This window comes from Penaeus vannamei, chromosome 26 (assembly GCF_042767895.1).
Source record: "Penaeus vannamei isolate JL-2024 chromosome 26, ASM4276789v1, whole genome shotgun sequence".
Lineage (NCBI taxonomy): Eukaryota > Metazoa > Arthropoda > Malacostraca > Decapoda > Penaeidae > Penaeus > Penaeus vannamei.
Genome location: NC_091574.1, coordinates 3,450,011 through 3,460,010, shown reverse-complemented (window position 1 = coordinate 3,460,010; position 10,000 = coordinate 3,450,011). Strand labels below are relative to the sequence as shown.

The 10,000-nt window shown below is 44.4% G+C and overlaps 1 protein-coding gene across 5 annotated transcripts in view; it reads left to right on the top strand.

The window, feature by feature from the left end:
* LOC113808117 (protein-L-isoaspartate O-methyltransferase domain-containing protein 1) overlaps nt 1-10,000 on the top strand; it is a 27,437-nt gene that overhangs the window by 479 nt on the left and 16,958 nt on the right. Inside the window, exon 1 of one of the 5 annotated variants that reach the window (XM_070139919.1) lies at nt 2,321-2,777. The exons of 3 other annotated variants lie outside the window; for them this stretch is intronic. The gene's annotated coding sequence lies outside the window, so the exon portion shown is untranslated. Of the gene's footprint in view, nt 1-2,320; nt 2,785-10,000 lie in introns of those variants that run through there. One more of the 5 variants, XM_070139920.1, reaches the window with a different exon arrangement.

The window sequence follows — 10,000 nt, the reverse complement described above, 5'->3', positions numbered from 1 at the left end:
ACAAACATTATAAGGATTCCTCCCGTTTTTACTGTTCTTGTTGATAGTGGTGTTATTTTTGTCAACTGTTTGTTTTTCGTCATGATCATCAATCATGATGATGATGATGATGATGATAATCATCATCATGATAATAACCATGATGATGATGATAATCAAGATGATAATGATGATGATAATCAAGATGGTAATGATGATGATAATCAAGATGATAATGATGATAATCAAGATGATGATGATGATGATAATCAAGATGATGATGATGATGATAATCAAGATGATGATGATGATGATGATAATCAAGATGATGATGATGATGATACTCAAAATGATGATGATTAACATTATGGCAATGATCATGATCATTATAACAATGATTATCTTAAGTGGTGGTGATGATGACCATTATCATTATGTTAATCATTATCATCATCATTATCTTGATCATCATCATCATCATCATGGTTATTATCCTCATCATCATGGTTATCATCATCATCATGGTTAGTATCATGATGTTGATGATTATCATGATGTTGATGATTATCATCATCATCATGTTGATCATTATGCTGATCATTGTCATAGTAATCATCATCATCAATCTTATTGCTCTTGCCATTGTTATTGTTGTTATTATATTTGTTATTATTCAAATATTTGTCATTATTATTATTGTTAGTTTCATTGGTGTTATTGTCATTGTAATTATTGTTATTACTCTCACTGTTTTTGTTTCTGTCATGCTATTGTTAGTGCTTTTTTATCATCATTATGGTTATAGTCATTGTAATGGTTGTTATTGTCATTATAATTGTTATTCTAGCTGTTTTTGTCATTGTATGTGTTGATGTCATTCTTATTATTTTTGTCATTTCTGTTCATAATTTGTATTGTTTTTGTCATTGCTATTGTTGTCATTGTGTCTATAGATATTATTTTTGTTTCTGCTACTTTTGTTATTGTTATTTTGTTATTGTCGTGTTTCTTATTGTAATTGTTACTATAGTTATTACTGTTTGTTGTTGTTATAGTTTTAATTGTTTTGTTATAGCTATTCCTTTTTTATTTTAATCAGTATTTTACTGTTACTATCATCTTTAAAAAAATATGATTAATGCTCTAACACCTTTTTAACATAGCATGTGCATTTTCACTGTATTTGCTCAGTGGTTTTGGTGAAGCTAGTTTATATAATGATGAATATATTGAAGTAAAAGTTACAATTTTCTTTTCCATGACAAGTAATTACCACAGTTACTGTAGCTACTTTCAGTTCTCCGATAAAGCCAAACAAACCTCCAAATGTCTGTATTCTCAAAAGATAAGAGTTTGTAGACGTCTTTAGCAATATGTGATCAACTAAGGAAACAGTCTAAGCTCTTTCTTGCTGGAATATTGATCCTGCAGGTTTTCCAGCCTTTGGCCAACTGGGACTATCTCATTAACTCCAACCAGAATCAGTAGGACAAATATAGTCTAATATAATAGAAATTGTGTTGGTTAAAGTATTATTTATTTTATATTTCTCTGAAAATTAGATATGGATGTAAAGATCTTTTGACAGAGATGGTGCCATACAATCCGAAATCAAAGGTATAGAATAGAGGCTGTTGCGAATATTAGTTCCTTGCTTTAAACATTTAGTATTTTCATGCATTAATAGTCACTGATTTTAAAGATGTTCTTGAAGTTTAAAATGTACTGGCTTTAAATGTATTCAGTTTTTAATTTAAAGGACTGAATGACAATTATATTTTCATACAACGGACTGGATGTTGTTTAGCAATTGTATAGAATGCCAGTTTTTTAATATTATTTCTTTTAATTTAAATAGTTTACAAACACAGTTGTCATAATTTAAGTCTGGAGTGAAGTTATTTTTGTAGTCGGAATCATAAAAAGAAAAAGAAAAATACTATTAATATTTAGAAAGTAAGTTTTATTGGAAATCAAGTTAATGCAACCAATATTAAACACTGATATCGTGAAAGCTGCATTTTATTTTTACATTTAAAGTTTTTATAACTGTATACTGATCATTCTAACAAATTTTTGGATTGCAAAGTTGAAGTTTGTCATCAGTTAAAAATGTTTCATTCTTTCTCAAAGATTCGAGTTGGGCACTCAAACTGTATTTTCACCATTTATTTTTTATTATTTTCAGGGTAGTGGTTATTGGATATTCATTAAATGTTTTGGGGCTACCGATCACTGATGATGCCACTGTTATTATATACAATCAAAGTATTTAAATAATGCCAAGTTTATTTATAGCCAGTGTCTTTCCTCTATATTCGCATTATTCTGTTCCAGTGGTTTAAGAAATTGTGAAAGTTGAAAAGGGAAATTCCATCCGATGCAAATTAAGAGCCAATGCACATAAATTCAAGAAACTATCTACTGCAATTTAACAGGTTACAGTACAAAGAACATTGCATACTTGATACCGCTGCACAAAAATGTATTATCAAACCAGAGCGTTATTTTTGAACAACGGGCTATAAATGAAGGTCGGCTATTGTGCTGCCCTCAAAAGAGCTGGCAGTGCCTATTCATGTCAAAATCTAGCGACTATTGTGTCATTCGGCGCAGTATTCTCTACTGGTGCCAGGTGTCAGTGACATGGGGGGGAAAAAACGAGCCGTTGTATAGGTTTTGGCCCAGACCTGAGTGCCTGTGCCAAAAATTGAAGGCACATGTACATGCGGTGGGTGCCAGTGCCATCTTGGAGGAGTGCCAATCACCGGGCTGCCAGTATTGCACCTGCCAGGAGGGTATGAGGTTGGGAAATGCCATGTTTGGGAAAATGACTTCCTTGTTTAGCTTTCACAAGGGCGTGCATGAAATTGTATGGAAATGCTTTTTATCTTTTAATTCTTTTGTATTTCTTTATACTTTTGTCCATATTGTTTTCTTTAGACTTTTCTCTTAATTTTTCTCTTTTTTCCCTCTTCCTGTGCTCTTCTTTTTCTTAATTTTTTTGTCTTTATCTTTTTTTTTCTGACATTTTCTCCTTTTCTTTATTTTTCTCTTCCTCTTTGTCTTTCATATTTTATTCTTTTTCTCAATTTTCTTGTTTTATTTTCTATTACTAGGTCTTCCTTTGTCTTCATTCTGCTGTTTTGTGCTTTATTCTGTTTTTATATTCCCTCATCTATCCATATTCTCTATCTCTTCCTGTTTGTTTTTCTTCGTCTTTGTCTTCTTTATCTTCTTCGTCTTTGTCTTTGTCTTTTTTGTTTGCCTTTGTGTTTTTGTTGCTTCAAATTCTTTGTCATTTGAGCTTTTATTGTTGTTTTTGTTGTCTCTTCCTGGTATTATTATCATTATCATTGTCATTATCATTATTATTGCTATTGTTGATATTATGGATGATGATGATGATGATGATGATGATGATGATGATGATTATTGTTTTTTCTCTCCTGTTTCCTCATTTTCCCTCCTTTTCTATTTTCTCCTCTCCTCTTTCTTCTCCTTTTATTTTCTTCTTTATTTCATCTCTCATTCTTCTCTCTTCTTTTCCTTCATTTTTTAAAATCTCATCCTCTTGTCCTTCACTCCTTTTTGCTTCCCTTTCTCTTCTCTTTCTTTTGTTTTCTGCATTACATTCTTTTTCTTTTTCTTTTTCTTTTTCTTTTTCTTTTCTCTTCTTCATGCTACTTCATTTCTCTTCTTTTCTTTCCTTTTCTTCTTTTTCTTCTCTACTCTCTGCTTTTCTCTTGCTCTTTTTACCTCATTTATCTTTTCTCTCCCCTTTCTCTCATTTTTCTTTTCTCTATCTTTAGCCTCTCTTCAGTTTTTTCATATCTGCTTCTTATTCTTCTTCCATTTCTTCTCTTTTTTCTGTTTCCCTCTCTACTTTACTTCTTTTTCTTCTCTCTTCCTTTGTTTCACTTCCTCCTCCTCCTCATTTTTTTATTCATTATTGTCTTGTTCTTTTTCTTTTTCTTCTGCTTCTTATCCTCATTCTCCTCTTCCTCCTCATCCTCCCCCCCTCTTCCTCTCCTTCTCCACCTCCTCCTCCTCCTCCTCCTCCTCCTCCTCCTCCTCCTCTTCTTCTTCTCCTCTTTCTTCTATCCCTTTCTCTTTTTTTCTTTTTCTTTTTCATTTTTTTCTTGATCTTTTTCTTCTTTTTCTTCTGCTTCTTCTGTTTCTTCTGCTCCTTCTTCTCTTTCTTCTCCTTCTCCTTCTCCTTCTTCTCCTTTTCCTTCTGCTTCTGCTTCTGCTTCTGCTTCTGCTTCTGCTTCTGCTTCTGCTTCTTCTGCTTCTGCTTCTGCTTCTGCTTCTGCTTCTGCTTCTTCTTCTTCTTCTTCTTCTTCTTCTTCTTCTTCTTCTTCTTCTTCTGCTTCTGCTTCTGCTTCTGCTTCTGCTTCTGCTTCTGCTTCTGCTTCTCCTCCTGCTTCTGCTTCTGCTTCTGCTTCTCCTCCTGCTTCTGCTTCTGCTTCTGCTTCTCCTCCTGCTTCTGCTTCTGCTTCTGCTTCTCCTCCTGCTTCTGCTTCTGCTTCTGCTTCTCCTTCTCCTTCTGCTTCTTTTTCTTTTTCTTTTTCTTTTTCTTTTTCTTTTTCTTTTTCTTTTCCTTATTCTTTTTGTTTTTCTTTTTCTTCTTTTCTTTTTCTTTTTCTTCTCCTTTTCTTTTTCTTTTTCTTTTTTTTCTTTTTCTTTTTCTTCTTCTTTTCTTTCTTCTCTTTCTTCTTTTTCTTCTTCTCTTTCTTCTTCCTTCCTTCTTTTTTTCTTCTTTTCTTCTACTTCTCTTTCTTCTTCTTCTTCTTCTCATTCTTCTTTCTTTTTCTTCTTTTTCTTCTTTTTCTTCTTCTTTTTCTTCTTCTTTTTCTTCTTCTTTTTCTTCTTCTTTTTCTTCTTCTTCTTCTTCTTCTTCATCTTCGTTTTCTTCTTTTTTCTTCTTCTTCTTTTTCTTCTTCTTTTTCTTCTTCTTTTTCTTCTTCTTCTTCTTTTTCTTCTTCTTTTTCTTCTTTTCTTCTTCTTTCTTCTTCTTCTTCTTCTTCTTTTTCGTCTTCTTCTTCTTCTTCTTTTTCGTTTTCTTCGTGTTCTTCATCTTCTTTCTTTCTTTTTCTTTCTTCTTCTTTTCTTCTTCTTCTTCTTCCTCTTCTTCTTCCGCTTCTTCTTCTTTCTTCTTCTTCTTTTCTTCTTTACTTCTTTTCTTCTTCTTCTTCTTCTTCTTCTTCTTCTTCTTCTTCTTCTTCTTCTTCTTCTTCTTTCTTCTTCTTCTCCTTCTTCTTCTTCTTCTTCTCCTTCTCCTCTCTCCTCCTCCTCCTCCTCTCCTTCCTCCTCCTCCTCCTGTCCCCCTCCCTTTTTTCTTCTTTTTACTACCTTTCTTTCTTTCTACTCTTCTTTCTTTCCTTTTCTTTTCTCTTTTTCGTCCTTCTCTCCACCTTCTTTTCTCTTTCTTCTCTCCTCCTCCTCTCCCCCTTCTATTTTTCTTCTTCTTCTTCTTCTCTTTCATCTTCTTCTTCTTCTTCTTCTTCTTCTTCTTCTTCTTCTTCTCTTTCTTCTCTTTCTTCTTCTTCTTCTTCTTCTTCTCCTCTTTCTTCTTCTTCTTCTCCTATTTCTTCTTCTCCTCTCCTCCTATTTCTTCTTCTCCTCTCTTCCTATTTCTTCTTCTCCTCTCTTCCTATTTCTTCTTCTCCTCTCTTCCTATTTCTTCTTCTCCTCTCTTCCTATTTCTTCTTCTCCTCTCTTCCTATTTCTTCTTCTCCTCTCCTCCTATTCTCTTCTTCTCTCCTCCTGTTTCTTCTTCTCCTCTCCTCCTATTTCTTCTTCTCCTCTCCTCCTATTTCTTCTTCTCATCTCCTCCTATTTCTTCTTCTCATCTCCTCCTATTTCTTCTTCTCCTCTCCTCCTATTTCTTCTTCTCCTCTCCTCCTATTTCTTCTTCTCCTCTCCTCCTATTTCTTCTTCTCCTCTCCTCCTATTTCTTCTTCTCCTCTCCTCCTATTTCTTCTTCTCCTCTCCTCCTATTTCTTCTTCTCCTCTCCTATTTCTTCTTCCCTCTCCTCCTATTTCTCTTCTACTCCTCCCTCCTATCTCTCCTTCTCCTCTCCTCCTAATCTCTACTCCTCTCCTCCTATTTCTCCTCCTCCTCTTCCTCCTATTTCTTCTTCTCCTCTCCTCCTATTTCTTCTTCTCCTCTCCTCCTATTTCTTCTTCTCCTCTCCTCCTATTTCTTCTTCTCCTCTCCTCCTATTTCTTCTTCTCCTCTCCTCCTATTTCTTCTTCTCTTCTTCTTCTCTCCTCCTCCTCTCCTCTTTCTACTACTTCTTCTTCTTCACTCCTTTTTCTTCTTCTCTCCTTCTTCTTCGTCTTCTTCTTATTCTTCTCCTCCTTTTCCTCCTCCTTCTCTCCTTCTTCTTTTTCTTCTCTCCTTCTTATTCTATTTTTTCTCCTCCTCCTTCTCCTCTTCCTCTTCCTTTTCCTCCTCCTACACCTTCTTCCTCCTCCTCCTCCTCTTCCTCTTCCTCCTCCCTCCTCTGCCTCCTCCTCCTCCCCCCTTCTCCTCCTCCTCTGCCTCCCTCCTCCTCCCTCCTTCTCCTCCTCCTCTGCCTCCTCCCTCCCTCCTCCCCCTTCTCCTCCTCCTCCTCCCCCTACCCCTTCTCCTCCTCCTCCTCCTCCTCCTCCTCCCTCCTTCTCCTCCTCCTCTGCCTCCCTCCTCCTCCTCCCCTTCTCCTCCTCTGCCTCCTCCCTGCCTCCTCCTTCTCCTCTCTCCTCCTCCTTCCCCTCCTCCTCCCTCCCTCTCCTCCTCCTCCTCCTCCCTCCCTCACCTCCTCCCTCCCTCCTCCTCCTCCCTCTCCTCCTCCTCCCACTCCGCCCCTCCTCCTCCTCCTTCATCTCCTCCACCTTCTCCCTCCTCCTCCACCTTCTCCTCCTCCTCCTCCTCCTCCTCCCTCTCCCCCTCCTCCCTCACCTCCTCCTCCTCCCTCTCCCTCCACCTCCTCCTCCTCCTCCACCTCCTCCTCCTCCTCCATTCCCTCTACTCCTCCTCCATCTCTACCTCCTCCTTCTCTCCTCCTTCTTTTTCTCTTTCTCTCCTTCTTCTTATTCCTATTTTCTCTCCTCTTTCCTCCTCCCTCTCCTCTTCCTCTTCCTTCTCCCTCCTCCCTCCACCTCTCGCCCCTCCCTCCTCCCTCCTCCTCCTCCCTCCTCCTCCTCCTCCCTCCTCCTCCTCCTCCTCCTCCTCCTCCTCCTCCTCCACCTCCTCCTCTCACCTCCTCCTCCCTCCCTACCTCCCTCCTCCTCCTCCTCCTCACCTCCTCAGCCTCCCTCCTCCTCCCCCTTCTCCTCTTCCTCCTCCTCCTCCTCCTCCTCCTCACTCCTCCTCCTCCTCCTCCCTCTCCTCCTCTTCCTCCTCTCTCCTCCTCCATCTCCTCCTCCTCCCCTCCACTTCCTCCTCCTCTTCCTCCACCTCCTCTTCTGCTTCCTCTTCTTCACACACATTCCTCCTCCCCCTCCCAACCTTCCCCTCCCCTCCTCCCCCTCCTCCCTCTTCCTCCTCCCTGCCTCTGCCTCCCCCTCCTCCTCTTCCTCCTCCCCTCCTCCTCCCCTCCCCTCTGCCTCCCCTCCTCTCCCCCTCCCCTCTCTTCCTCCTCCTCCCCTTCCTCCTCCTCCCCCTCTTCCTCCTCCCCCTCTTCCTCCTCCCCCTCCCCTCTTCCTCCTCCCCTCCCCTCTTCTTCCTCCCCTCCTCCTCCTCCCCCCTCCTCCCTCTCTCCTTCCCCCCCTCCCTCCTCCTCCTCCTCCTCCTCTTCCTCCTCCTCCTCCTCCTCCTCCTCCTCCTCCTCCCTCCTCCCTCCTCCTCCTCCTCTCCTCCTCCACCACTTCCTCTCTCTCCTCTCCCTCCTCCACCTTTCCCTCCACCTTTCCACCCCTTCCCTCCTCCCTCCTCCTCCTCCTCCTCCTCCTCCTCCTCCCTCCTCCTCCTCCTCCTCCTCCTCCTCCTCCTCCCTCCCCCCCCCCTCCCCTCTCCTCCACTCCTCCTTCCTCCTCTTCTCCTCCTCCTCCGCTTCCTCCCTCTCCCTCTCCCTCCCCGCCTCCCAATCTCATCCCACTCCTCCCTCCTCCTCCTCCTCCTCCTCCTCCTCCTCCTCCTCCTCCCTCCTCCTCCCTCCCACTCTCCTCCTCCACCTCCCCCTTATCCTCCTCCTCCTCCTCCTTTTCCTCCTCCTCCTCATCCTTTTCCTCCCTCCTCCTCCTTCTCCTCCTTCTTTCCTCCTCCTCCTCCTTCTCCTCCTCCTTTTCCTCCACCTCCTCCTCTCTTTCCTCCTCTCCCTCCTCCTCCTCCCTCCACCACCCGTCCTCCTCCTCCTCCTCCTCCTGCTCTTCCTCTTCCTTCCTCACTCCTCTTCCTCCTACTTTCCTCCTCCTCCTCCTCTTCCTCTTACTTTCCCCCCCCCTCCTCCTCTCTCCCTCTCTTCCTTCTCTTCCCCCTCCTCCATCTCTTCCTCCTCCTCTTCCCCTTCCTCCTTCACACATTCTTCCTCCCCTCTCCTCCTCACTTTCCTCCTCCTCCCTCTACCTCCTCCACTTTCCCTCCTCCCCTCTCCTCCTCCCCCTCCTCCCCCCTCCTCTTCTTCCTCCTCTTTCCTCTTCCTCCTCCTCCTCTTCCTTCTCCTCTTTCCTCCACCTCCTCCTCTCCCCCTCTTCCTCCTCCACACATTCCTCCACCGCCCCTCCTCCTTCCCTCCCCTCCTCCTCTTCCTCTTCCTTCTCTCCCTTCTCCTCCTCCTCCTCCACCCTCTTCCTCCACCCTCCTCCTCTTCCCCTTCCTCCTCCACACATTCCACCACCCCCTCCCCTTCCCTCCCCCTCCTCTTCCCTCTTCCCTTCTCCCTCCCTCCTCCACCTCATCCTCCCTCCTCCTCCACCTCATCCTCTTCTTCCACCTCCTCCTCCTCTCTCCTCCCCTTCCTCCTTCACACATTCGTCTCCTCCCTCCTCCTCCTCACTTTCCTCCTCCTCCCCCCTCTCCTCCTCCTCCTCCCTCCCCCTCCTCTTCTTCCTCCTCTTTCTCTTCCTCCTCCCTCCTCCTCCTCTTCCTTCTCTTCCTCCACCTCCTCCCTCTTCCCCCTTCCTCCACACATTCCTCCACCCCCACCCCTCCCCTCCCCTCCCCTCCCTCCCCTCCCTCCCTCCCCCTCTCCCCTCCCCTCCCCTCCCCTCCCCTCCCTTCCCTTCTTCCCTTCCCCTTCCCCTCCCTTCCCCTCCCCTTCCCTTCCCTATCCCTTCCCTTCCCTACCCTTCCCTTCCCTTCCCTTCCCCTTCCCTTCCCTTCCCTTCCCTTCCCCTTCCCTTCCCTTCCCTTTCCATTCCCTTCCCCTTCCCTTCCCTTCTCTTCCCTTCCCTTCCCTTCCTTCCTTCCCTTCCCCTTCCTTCCTTCCTTTCCCCCTTCCCCTTCCTTCCTTCCTTCCCCTTCCCTTCCCTTCCCTTCCCTTCCCTTCCCCACCTCCTCCCTTCTCTTCCCCTCCTCCCCCCCTCCTCTCTTCCTCTTCCTTCTCCTCTTGCTCTTCCTTCCTCCTCCCTCATCCTCATCCTTATCCTCCACCTCCTTCTATTCCTCCTCCTTCTCCTCCTCCCCCTCTTCCTCCCCTTTTCCTCTCCTTATGCCCCTCTTTCTTCCTCCTCCTTTTCCTCCATCTCCTCCTCCTTCCCTCCCCCCTCCTCCTCCTCCTCCTTCTCCTCCCCTCCTCCTCCTCCTCCCTCCTCCTCCTCCTCCTCCTCCTCCTCCTTCTCCTCCCCTCCTCTTCCTCCCTCCCTCCCTCCCTCCTCCTCCTCCTCCTCCGTCCTCCCTCCCTCCTCTTCCTCCTCCTCCTCCCTTCCTCCTCCTCCACACATTCCTCCCCCACCCTCCTCCTTTCCTCCTTCTCCTTCTCCCCTCCTCCTCCTCCTCCTCCCTCCTCCTCCTCCTCCTCCCTCCTCCTCCTCCTCCTCCTCCTCCCTCCCTCCTCCTCCTCCCTCCTCCTCCCTCCTTCCTCCCAACACATTCCTC